The sequence below is a fragment of the Heterodontus francisci genome, chromosome 35, assembly GCF_036365525.1.
Source record: "Heterodontus francisci isolate sHetFra1 chromosome 35, sHetFra1.hap1, whole genome shotgun sequence".
NCBI lineage: Eukaryota > Metazoa > Chordata > Chondrichthyes > Heterodontiformes > Heterodontidae > Heterodontus > Heterodontus francisci.
In genome coordinates this window covers 24,758,570-24,771,253 of record NC_090405.1, presented here as the reverse complement: position 1 = coordinate 24,771,253, position 12,684 = coordinate 24,758,570, and positions in this window count along the sequence as shown.

Below are 12,684 nucleotides of genomic sequence, written 5' to 3'. Positions count from 1 at the left end.
ATGCCCCTAGTCACTGATCTCTCTGCTAAGGTGAATAGACCCTTCACCTCAACTCTATCCAGACCCCTCAAAATTTTGTACATTTCAGTCTTCTCTGTACCAAGGAGAACAGCCCCAGCCTATCCAATCTTTCCTCATAGCTGCATTTTTCCAGTCCCGGCAACATCCTCGTAAATCTCCTCTGTACCCTCTCTAGTGCAATTACATCCTTTCTGTAATGAGATGATCACAACTGCACACAGTACTCATGTTGTGGCCTGACTAATGATTTATACAGTTACAGCACAACCTCCCTGCTCTTATATACTATACCTCGGCTCATAAAGAAAAGGATTCCACATACCTTCTGACCACATTATCGACCTGTCCTGCTACCTTCAGGGATCTGCGGACATTTGCTCCAAGGTCCCTCACTTTCTCTACACCTATCAGCATGTTCTTATTAATCGTGTCTTCCTTTGCCTTGTTTGACCTCCCCGAATGCTTCACCACACACTTCTCCAGGTTGAATTCCATTTGCCATTTTTCTGCCCACCTGACCAGATCATCAATATCTTTCTGCAGCCTACAGCTATCCTCCATGCTATTTACCAGATGGACAATCTTTGTGTCATCTGCAAATTTCTTGGATCGTGACCCGCACGTTTACGTCCATGCAGACTACATCAACTGCACGACCCTCGTCTATCTTCCTTGTTACTTCTTCAAAAAATTCAATCAAGTTGGTCAGACAGGATCTTCCCAGAACAAATCCATGCTGACTATGCTTGATTTATCTGTGCCTTTCTAAGTGACAGTTTATCCTGTCGCTCTGAATAGTTTCCAATAATTTGCCCACTACTGAGGTTAGTCTGGCTGGCCTGTAATTATTCGGTCTATCCCTCACTCCCTTTTTAAACAGATGTACATTGGGGAGACCAAGCGCAGACTGGGTGACCGCTTTGCGGAACATCTCCGCTCAGTCCGCAAGCAGGACCCTGAGCTTCCGGTTGCTTGCCATTTCAACACTCCCCCCTGCTCTCATGCTCACATCTCTGTCCTGGGATTGCTGCAGTGTTCCAGTGAACATCAACGCAAGCTCGAGGAACAGCATCTCATCTACCGATTAGGCACACTACAGCCTGCCGGACTGAACATTGAGTTCAATAATTTCAGAGCATGACAGCCCCCCACTTTACTTTCATTTTTAGTCATTTTTATTTATTTTTTCTTCCTTTTTTTTGCATTCCTTTTTACATTTTTTGCATTTATTTCATTTCATCTTAGTTTGTTCAGTTTGCTTACCCACTGTTTTTTTCAGGTTGTTTTTCTTCAGGTTTGCACTTGCTGATGTTCTATATTCAGTATATTCACACCTAATCTGTACTAATGCTTTGTCTTTCAAAACACCATTAACATATTGTTTGCCTTTGCTCTGTGACCTTTTGGTCAGCTATGTGGCCTGGTCCAATCTGCACCTTCTCCTTTGTTATCTCTTGCCCAACCCCCACCTCACTTGTTTATAATCTGTGACTTTTCTAATATTTGTCAGTTCCGAAGAAGGGTCACTGACCCGAAACGTTAACTCTGCTTCTCTTTCTACAGATGCTGCCAGACCTGCTGAGTGAATCCAGCATTTCTTGTTTTTGTTTCAGATTTCCAGCATCCGCAGTATTTTGCTTTTATTTTAGTGTTTAATTCACTGCCACTTCTCTTCCAGGAATGCCTACCTTGAAGAAGTTCTGCTCTTCTCTCCGACGGGATTTTCGTTTGTCTCTTTTACCTTGTTCACCTTCATTGCTTTCTATTTCCCTCCTGGTGTTTGATAAGGTATCTACCAAAACTCGTTTTCACAGCCACATCTCCTTCCTCAGTGACTGTCTCCGGCTCCGACTGATTCCACGTGGATTCCAACTGCAGTTTCACCCATCATGCTTTGAAACCACCCAGGATCACAGGTATCTCCGAGAAATACAACGTTCCTCGGACTGCTACTCTCGCCGCATCCTGAGATCCACACTCAGTGCTATGCGCCGCCATATGCACACACTGGACCTCTCTCTCCAGCAGCACCGTCTCACCTTATCTCAAATCTGTTCTACTCCGAAGTTTCATCTCATCTTACGTCTCATCCGACGCATGAACAAAAAACTTTTTTTCTTCCTTTCAGGTGTTAAGGAACGCAAGCTCCAGCAGCTGATGGGGACTAATGCCCCTCCAGATCCTCCTTCCGCTTCACTTCCCTCTGACCCCACCCCTTCTGATCTGACCCCTTGCCGTGTATTCACTATACCCTCTGACCTCCCCCTCTCTGATGCTGAGCGTTCTGTACTCAGCAAAGGACTCAGTTTTATCCCCTTACGCCCCCACCTCAATGAATTTCGCGCTCGGCATGACGTTGAGCTCTTCTTCCGTCGCCTCCGCCTCCGGGCTCACTTCTTTGACCAGGAGTCCTCCCCCCGACCAGCAGACCCATTCACCCGCCTCCAGTATTCTCCCTCTACCTGGACCCCTCACCCTGGCCTCTTACCCGCTCTTGATCTCTTCATTGAAAACTGTCGGCGAGACATTGGTCGTCTCAATTTCTCTGCCCCCCTCACTCACTCTAACCTGTCCCCCTCTGAACTTGAGGCACTCCGTTCTCTCAGGTCTAACCCCGACATGGTCATCAAACCTGCAGACAAGGGTGGTGCTGTTGTTGTATGGCGTACCGACCTCTACCTTGCAGAAGCTCAACGCCAACTCACAGACACCTCTTCCTACCTCCCTCTGGACCATGACCCCACCACCGAACATCAAGCCACCGTCCAAAGGACTGTCACTGACCTCATCTCCTCTGGAGATCTTCCCTCTACAGCTTCCAACCTCATAGTCCCGCAACCCCGGACAGCCCGCTTCTATCTCCTTCCCAAAATCCACAAACGGGACTGTCCCGGCAGACCCATTGTGTCAGCCTGCTCCTGCCCAACTGAACTTATTTCTTCCTATCTAGACTCTATCTTTTCTCCGCTGGTCCAGTCTCTTCCCAGCTACATCCGTGACTCTTCTGACGCCCTACGTCATTTTGACAATTTCCAGTTTCCTGGTCCCAACCGCCTCCTCTTCACTATGGACGTCCAATCGCTCTACACCTCCATCCCCCACCAGGATGGTTTGAGGGCTCTCCGCTTCTTCCTGGAACAGAGGCCCAACCAGTCCCCATCCACCAACACCCTCCTCCGCCTGGCTGAACTTGTTCTCACATTGAACAACTTCTCCTTCAACTCCATGCATTTCCTTCAAGTAAAAGGTGTCGCTATGGGTACCCGCATGGGTCCTAGTTATGCCTGTCTTTTTGTGGGATATGTCGAGCATTCTTTGTTCCAGTCCTACTCAGGCCCCCTCCCCCAACTCTTTTTCCGGTACATTGATGACTGTATCGGTGCCGTTTCCTGCTCCCGCCCCGAACTAGAAAACTTTATCAACTTTGCTTCCAATTTCCACCCTTCTCTCACCTTTACATGGTCCATCTCTGACACTTCCCTTCCCTTCCTCGACTTCTCTGTCTCCATCTCTGGGGATAGGTTGTCTACCAATATCCATTATAAGCCCACTGACTCCCACAGCTACCTCGACTACACTTCTTCACACCCTACCTCCTGTAAGGACTCCATTCCATTCTCCCAGTTTCTCCGTCTCCGACGCATCTGCTCTGATGATGCTACCTTCCATGACGGTGCTTCTGATATGACCTCCTTTTTCCTCAACCGAGGATTTCCCCCCACTGTGGTTGACAGGGCCCTCAACCGTGTCCGACCCATTCTCCGCACCTCTACCCTCACCCCTTCCCCTCCCTCCCAGAACCGTGACAGGGTTCCCCTTGTCCTCACTTTTCATCCCACCAGCCTCCATATCCAAAGGATCATCCTCCGCCATTTTCGCCACCTCCAGCGTGATGCCACTACCAGTCGCATCTTCCCCTCCCTTCCCCTGTCAGCATTCCGAAGGGATCGTTCCCTCCGCGACACCCTGGTCCACTCCTCCATTACCCCCACCACCTCGTCCCCGTCCCAGGGCACCTTCCCTTGCAATCGCAGGAGGTGTAATACCTGCCCATTTACCTCCTCTCTCCTCACTATCCCAGGCCCCAAACACTCCTTTCAGGTGAAGCAGCGATTTACTTGTACTTCTTTCAATGTAGTATACTGTATTCGCTGCTCACAGTGTGGTCTCCTCTACATTGGGGAGACCAAGCGCAGACTGGGTGACCGCTTTGCGGAACATCTCCGCTCAGTCCGCAAGCAGGACCCTGAGCTTCCAGTTGCTTGCCATTTCAACACTCCCCCCTGCTCTCATGCTCACATCTCTGTCCTGGGATTGCTGCAGTGTTCCAGTGAACATCAACGCAAGCTCGAGGAACAGCATCTCATCTACCGATTAGGCACACTACAGCCTGCCGGACTGAACATTGAGTTCAATAATTTCAGAGCATGACAGCCCCCCACTTTACTTTCATTTTTAGTCATTTTTAGTTATTTTTTCTTCCCTTTTTTTTGCATTCCTTTTTACATTTTTTACAATCTTTTTTTGCATTTATTTCATTTCATCTTAGTTTGTTCAGTTTGCTTACCCACTGTTTTTTTCAGGTTGTTTTTCTTCAGGTTTGCACTTGCTGATGTTCAATATTCAGTCTATTCACACCTATTCTGTACTAATGCTTTGTCTTTCAACACACCATTAACATATTGTTTGCCTTTGCTCCGTGCCCTTTTGGTCAGCTATGTGGCCTGGTCCAATCTGCACCTTCTCCTTTGTTATCTCTTGCCCAACCCCCACCTCACTTGTTTATAATCTGTGACTTTTCTAATATTTGTCAGTTCCGAAGAAGGGTCACTGACCCGAAACGTTAACTCTGCTTCTCTTTCCACAGATGCTGCCAGACCTGCTGAGTGAATCCAGCATTTCTTGTTTTTGTTTCAGATTTCCAGCATCCGCAGTATTTTGCTTTTATTATAGAGTCATAGAGTTATGCAGCACAGAAACAGGCCCTTCAGCCCATCGTGTTTGTGCTGGCCATCAAGCACCTATCTATTCTAATCCCATTTTCCAGCACTTGGCCCATAGCCTTGTATGCTATGGCATTTCAAGTGCTCATCTAAAGACTTCTTAAACGTTGTGAGGGTTCCTGCTTCTACCAGCCTTTCAGGCAGTGTGTTCCTGATTCCAAACACCCTCTGGGTGAAATTTTTTTTCCTCAAATTCCCTCTAAACCTCCTTCCCCTCACCTTAAATCTATGACCCCTGGTTATTGACCCCTCCGCTAAGGAAAAAAGTTTCTTTATATCTATCCTATCAATGCCCCTCATAATTTTGTATACCTCAATCAGGTCCTCCCTCAGCCTTCGTGCTCTAAGGAAAACAATCCTAGCCTATCCAGTTTCTCTTCACAGCTGAAATGCTCCAGCCCAGGCAACACCCTGGTGAATCTCCTTTGCACCCTCTCCAGTGCAATCACATCCTACCTGCAGTGTAGTGCCCAGAACTGTACACAGTACTCCAGCTGTGGCCTAACTAACATTTTATACAGCTCCAACATAACCTCCCTGCTCTTATATTCTATGCGTTGGCTAATAAAGGCAAGTGTCCCATATGCCTTCCTAACCACCTTATCTGACTGTTCTCCTGCCTTCAGTGATCTATGGACAAGTACACCAAGGTCCCTCTGACCCTCTGTACTTCCTAGAGTCCTACCATCCATTGTGCATTCCCTTGCTTTGTTAGTCCTCCCAAAATTCATCACCTTGCACTTCTCAGGATTAACTTCCATTTGCCACTGCTCTGCCCATCTAACCAGCCCATCTATATCTCCCTGTAATTGAAGTATTTCCTCCTCACTATTTCCGACACCCACCAATTTTAGTGTCATCTGCGAACTTACTGATCATACCTCCTATATTCATGTCTAAGTCATTAATGTACACTACAAACAGCAAGGGTCCCAGCACCGATCCCTGTGGTACACCACTGGTCACAGGCTTCCACTCACAACAACAACCCTTGACCATCACCATCTGCCTCCTGCCACTAACCCAATTTTGGATCCAATTTGCCAAATTGCCCTGGATCAGATGGGCTCTTACCTTCTGAACCAATCTCCCATGAAAAACCTTATCAGAGCCTTACTGAAGTCCATGTAGACTACATCAACTGCTTTACCCTCATCTACACATCTAGTCACCTCCTCAAAAAATTCAATCAAGTTAGTTAGACACGATCTCCCCCTCACAAAGCCATGCTGACTATCCCTGATTAATCCCTGCCTCTCCAAGTGGAGATTAATCCTGTCCCTCAGAATTTTTTCCAATAATTTCCCTACCACTGATGTTAGACACACCAGCCTGTAATTACCTGGTTTATCCCTGCTATACTTCATGAATAAAGGTACCACAGTCGCTTTCCTCCAGTCTTCTGGTACCTCTCCTGTGGCCAGAGAGGATTTGAAAATTTGTGTCAGAGCCCCTGCTATCTCCTCCCTTGCCTCACATAACATCTCATCTGGCCCTGCGGATTTATCCACTTTTAAGCCCGCTAAAACAGCTAATACTTCCTCCCTTTCAGTGCTAATTTGTTGAAGGATATCACAATCCCCCTCCCTGATCTCTACACCTACATCGTCCTTCTCCATAGTGAACACAGATGAAAAGTAATCATTTAAAACCTCACCTATGTCCTCCGGCTCCACATACAGATTGCCACTTTGGTCCCTAATGGGCCCTACTCTTTCCCTAGTTATCCTCTTGCGGCACAGTGGCGCAGTAGTTAGCACTGCAGCCTCACAGCTTCAGTCAACCTGTGTTCAGTTCTGGGTACTGCCTGTGCAGAGTTTGCAAGTTCTCCCTGTGTCTGTGTGGGTTTCTGCTGGATGCTCCGGTTTCCTCCCACCTCCAAAGACTTGCAGGTTGATAGGTAAATTGGTCATTGTAAATTGCCCCTAGTGTAGGTAAGAGGTAGGAGAATGGTGGGGATGTGGTAGAGAATATGGGGTTAATGTAGGATTAGTACAAATGGGTGCTTGTTGGTCGGCGCAGACTCGGTGGGCTGAAGGGCCTGTTTCAGTGCTATATCTCTAAATAAAATTAAAAAAATAAATAATATACTTATAAAATGCCTTGGGATTTTCCTTTATCTTGCCCGCCAGTGTTTTCTCATCACCCCACTTTGCTCTCCTAATTACTTTTTTAAAGTACCACCCTACACTTTCCATACTCCTCTCGTGCCTCCACTGTTTTCAGCACTCTGAATCTGCCATAAGCCTCCTTTTTTTTCCTTATCCAATCCTCTATATCCCTTGACATCCAGGAAAGACATTCTATTTTACGGAATCCCTCAATCTGATTCTGCACCTGAAATTTGGACTAGTATCTCATGTATATGTCAGCATACACTATGGGAATTAATACTGCAACTTATAAACCCATAATGTGTTAATATTGGGCGGGTATTAACTTGAATCTCAGAGTACATTATTGAGGCTAATTCTGTAACTTTGAAACGGGAACCATGTACCCAGTTCTATGTGTATTTAATTTGTAGCTGAGGTTGCACTATTGTGGGATTGACACACTGATAATTTGATAGTGGGTGTGAATTTGGACTGGGATGTATGTATCTACCTGTCAGTGGTACTGAGTTGGGGTGACATGGAAACAACGTCTGTCTCTCCTGCTCTGTTTGATTGATACATTGAAAATGTGTCTCTGGAACTATTTCTGCTGTCTGAGACTGTGGAACTGATGATCTGTCTGTGTCTCTGCGCTCTGTGAGTGATAATGTACGTACTGTGTGTGAGAAGGAGCTGGTGACACTCTTCCTTGTAACTTGGGTGGAGGAAAAATGACATTTACTCTGGTTTCTTCAATTATTTGCCTGTTGGAACAAAAGTATGTTTTTTAATTCAAATCAAGGTGAAATAGGAGATAGAGTTTTAATTAATTTAATCTCTCAAATAATAATCATTATGGATACCCGCAAAGGAACCCCAGCCACACAAATATTGTCAGTGTTTCACTCCACTACAATAACAGTTTCTTCCCATTCTGTCTCCCTCCCCTTGTCCACACAGCCCGAGAATAGTCTCTCCCTTCCCCCACTCACTCCATGTTCCGGGACCAGTTCTCGCTCCACTCCGTCTCTTACAAACAGCCCCCACCTCCCCCTGAACTTGCCCCGGACTCGATGCTGATCTCTGAGTCTATCTGCGGACACGCTCCCAAAGCGATGTGCTGCTGGAAGGAGGCTGCTGTTTGCTCCGTTCCACCGGGACCGGGATCTCTCCATTGGCGGCTGTTTTAAACCATCTTCTTCCGCTCACAGGCAGTGCTGGGGGAGGGGAGCGCAGGCGCAGATTTCTGCAACAATTCCGCAAACAGAAACATGGAAAATTTCCGGCACAGAATGAGGCCATTCGGCTCAACATGTCCGTGCCAGCGCAAAGAGCAATCCAGCCTGATCCCGCAGTTTCTTGTTATTGGACAGTGAAGTGTGGAAACAGAAGCGGACAGTCAGGATGTGGGGAGTTACACAAAGAGAATCTATTATGGGCACCAGGTGAGAAGTGTGAAGGACACATTTTAAACAGCGGCTGTTTGGTTTCGCTTCGACCATAGGAGCGGGAACTGGAAATCTGACCTGTGTAAAAGTCTCTGCTCCGTCGGTCAGTCCCGTTCATGGCCCAGTGGATTGTTTCTGGATGTCATTTAATTGTTGTAAAATGGCCAAAGCCCCTGGTATGCAGTAGCTGGGGGCTGAAGGACTGCAGTGGAATCAGACACTGACTCTGTTTGTGTTGCTGGGTTTCCTTTGTGATTGTTCACAATGATTATTCATTGAAACATTGTTTTGGTCACATTTGTATCTTCTACCACACCTCTTCCTGATTTTTTTTATTCGTTCATGTGACGTGGGCATCGCTGGCTAGGCCAACATTTATTGCCCAACCCTAATTGTCCTTGAGAAGGTGGTGGTGAGCTGCCTTCTTGAACAGCTGCAGTCCATGTGGGTTAGGTCCACCAACAGTGCTCTTAGAAAGCGAGTTCCAAGATTTTGATTGGGGAGGCAGTGATGCCTCAGTATTGTCACTGGGCGAGTACCTCAGAAACCCAGGGCCTTGTTCTGGGGACATGGGTTCAAATCCCACCATGGCAAAATGTTGAATTTATTTAATAAATCTGGAATTAAATGAAGCTCGTTTTATGATGGCCATGAAACCATTGTTGGTTGTTGTAAAAACCCATCTGGTTCACTATTTTCCTTCTGGGAAGGAAATCTGCTCTCCTTTCTTGGTCCGGCCTACATGTGACTCCAGACCCACAGCAATAAATTTGACTCTTAAATGCCCTGTGAAATGGCCTAGCAAGCCTCTCAGTTGTATCTAACTGCAACAAAGTCAACTATAAATACCTTTTCTTCCTACAGGCAAATACTTGAAGGAAGTGGAATAAATGTAATGATTCCTCGACTCAAGGGGAAGTGCAGCCAATCCACACATAGTAAGTACAGTATCACTCACAGAGAGCAGAGACATCAGTTCCACCAACAACAGAAGTAGTCAGACTGGCACTGATCTCAAGTTCCAGAGACATTCATTCAATCCAACAGTCACACAGAGCAGGAAAGACTGAAGTTGTTTCCATTTCGCCCCAACTCAGTCCCACTGACAGGTAGATACATCAATCCCAGTCCAAAATCACACCCACTATCAGATTGCAAGGCACTGTGTCACTCTCATAAGAGTGCAGCCTCAACTACAAATTCAATGTCAGTGGCGCAGTGGTTAGCACCGCAGCCTCACAGCTCCAGCGACCCGGGTTCGATTCTTGGTACTGCCTGTGTGGAGTTTGCAAGTTCTCCCTGTGTCTGCGTGGGTTTCCTCCGGGTGCTCCGGTTTCCTCCCACCTCCAAAAGACTTGCAGGTTGATAGGCAAATTGGCCATTGTAAATTGCCCCTAGTGTAGGTAGGTGGTAGGTAGGTGGTAGGAGAATATTGGGGATGTGGTAGAGAATATGGGGTTAGTGTAGGGTTAGTATAAATGGGTGGTTGTTGGTCGGCACAGACTCGGTGGGCCGAAGGGCCTGTTTCAGTGCTGTATCTCTAAATAAAAATAAAAAAAATAACAAAGATAGAACAGACAAACAGTACCTGATTGCAAGGTACAGAATTAATCTCAATAATGTACCCAGACTGCAGACTGAGCTACTTGTTACACACCACTCCACAAAACTGACAAAGGGTCAGACTGGAAGACGCAATATTAATTCCATTGTTACGAGTTGAATGAAGCTGACCTCACATACCAGGCCATCAATCAGATTGTAAAATATATTGCCATTCTCAAATTGTGTTCACAGTGATACTGATTGAATACTAGACCAAAACTCTCTCACAATATCTGATTAAAACCAACAGCTATTAACTTCAGTTGATCCACCTTTCAATTAGATACAAGTCAGAATACATTTATGGAACATTAAGGTGTGAAACATATCCTTTCCAACACCATACCTGACCGATACAGAATGCATCCCAAACTCACATGGAACACCAGATACTGAGAGCAACTGAATGAATCCCGCATTCATATACAGCACTCCAAACAGAGAGCTACACAACAAATCCTACATGTTAACAGATTAACAGATACAGAATAAATCCCACACTGATACATAATGCTAGTGAGTGGCAACTATAAAATAAATCCTGTGCTCACATACAGTACCAGAGGTTGACAGATGCAGAATGAATCCCACGCTCATACACAGTGCCATGGACTGACAGGTACAGAATGAATCCCACAAGCATGTATTGTACAACTGACTGATCGATGCAGAATAAGTCTCAAACAGTTCCAGAGATGGAGAGCTACCGAATGAATCCCACACTCATACATTGCTGAGTGTTACAGAGAAGTCACTATTACATGACCAGAAACAAAGACTGATGGAGACAGAATGAATTGCACACTTATGCACAGAATCAGGGACTAAGATTTACAGAATGCAATCATACAGAATACCAGAGTCTCACACAGACAAAATGAATCCTACACTCACATATCAACCCTCAGACTGACAGATACAGAATTAATCACACTCTCACACACAGCACCAATGTTATACAAGTATAGAATGAGTCTAAATGAATACAAGAGATGGAGTGATTGTGAGTGTGGGATTTATTCTCATTCAGCCCTCGGCACTGAGAGATGCAGAATAATTTCAGTTGCTTACCATACCTGAGAATGGCAGACAGAGGATGTATCCCAAAGGGTGGCACAGTGTTGCAGCAGTTAGTACCACAGCCTCACAGCTCCAGCGACCTGGGTTCGGTTCTGGGTACTGCCTGTGCGGAATTTGCAAGTTCTCCCTGTGACTGTGGTTTTCCGCCGGGTGCTCCAGTTTCCTCCCACAGCCAACGACTTACAGGTTGATAGGTAAATTGGCCATTGTAAATTGCCCCTAGTGTAGGTAGGTAGGTGGTAGGAGAATTGAGGGAAGGTGGGGATGTGGGAGGGAATATGGGATTAATGTAGGATTAGTATAAATGGGTGGCTGATGGTTAGCACAGACTCAGTGGGCTGAAGGGCCTGTTTCAGTGCTGTATCTCTCTATGACTCACGCACAGTACCAGAGATTGACAGATACAAACTGAATTTTACACTTTCATTCAACTCCAGGTGTTAACAGGTATGGAATTAATATCATATTCACACACAGTACCAGGCACTGGCACGAATGAGTGAGACCTGCATTCAGATGCAATACCAGAGACTAACTGACATTCAGTAATTACCAGTGACATTTAGTTTCAGTTACTGACTAAAACAGAATTAATCCTATTTAGTTTCAGTGAGTGATGGATAAGGAAGGATATCAACATCTTTATAGAGTGCCCAAGGCAGATGGATGAAGAAAGAAACTTATACTCACATAGAGTATCAGAGACTGTCATATTTTTATTAATCTATCATGGACACACAGGAACAGAGCCTGGCATACAGATGCGCACACTCAGACATAATACCAAAGATTCAAAGATATAGAAGAAATACCACATTCACTGACAGTGTTAGAGACTGACAAACACACTCACATACTGTTCCAGAAATTGACAGCTGCAGAATGAATCCCATAAAAACATACAGTGCCAGAGATTGACAGATAGAGAATGAATTCCACACTCAGACACTACCACAACCTCACAAACACTGAATTAATCCCATACTCAGGCACAATGTATCAGAAAAACAGAGACTGAATAAATTCCACACTCACACACAGAATGAGAGACCACAGTTACAGAAAGAAAACTCCTCCCCCCACCAAACAAACCAAGTATCAGACACAGAATGAATCCCAGACTCATGTATAGCAGCTGTGACAGATACAAAGTGTTTTCCACACTCACACATGCATTACCAGAAAATGACAAATACAGTGTTAATCCCACACTCACACACTGTACCAGTGAATGACAGATAGGTAATGAATTTCACTGACGGTCAGTACCAGAGACTGACAGATTTAAAAAATGACTTTCACTTTCACAGGCAAGACAACAAGCTGACAGATTTATGACAACATCAAAACCAATGATTGCTTAAATAAAATGCATTAATAGCTCATCTCCACTCCTAGTATTTCTAAATCCCACACATTCACTATAATGTG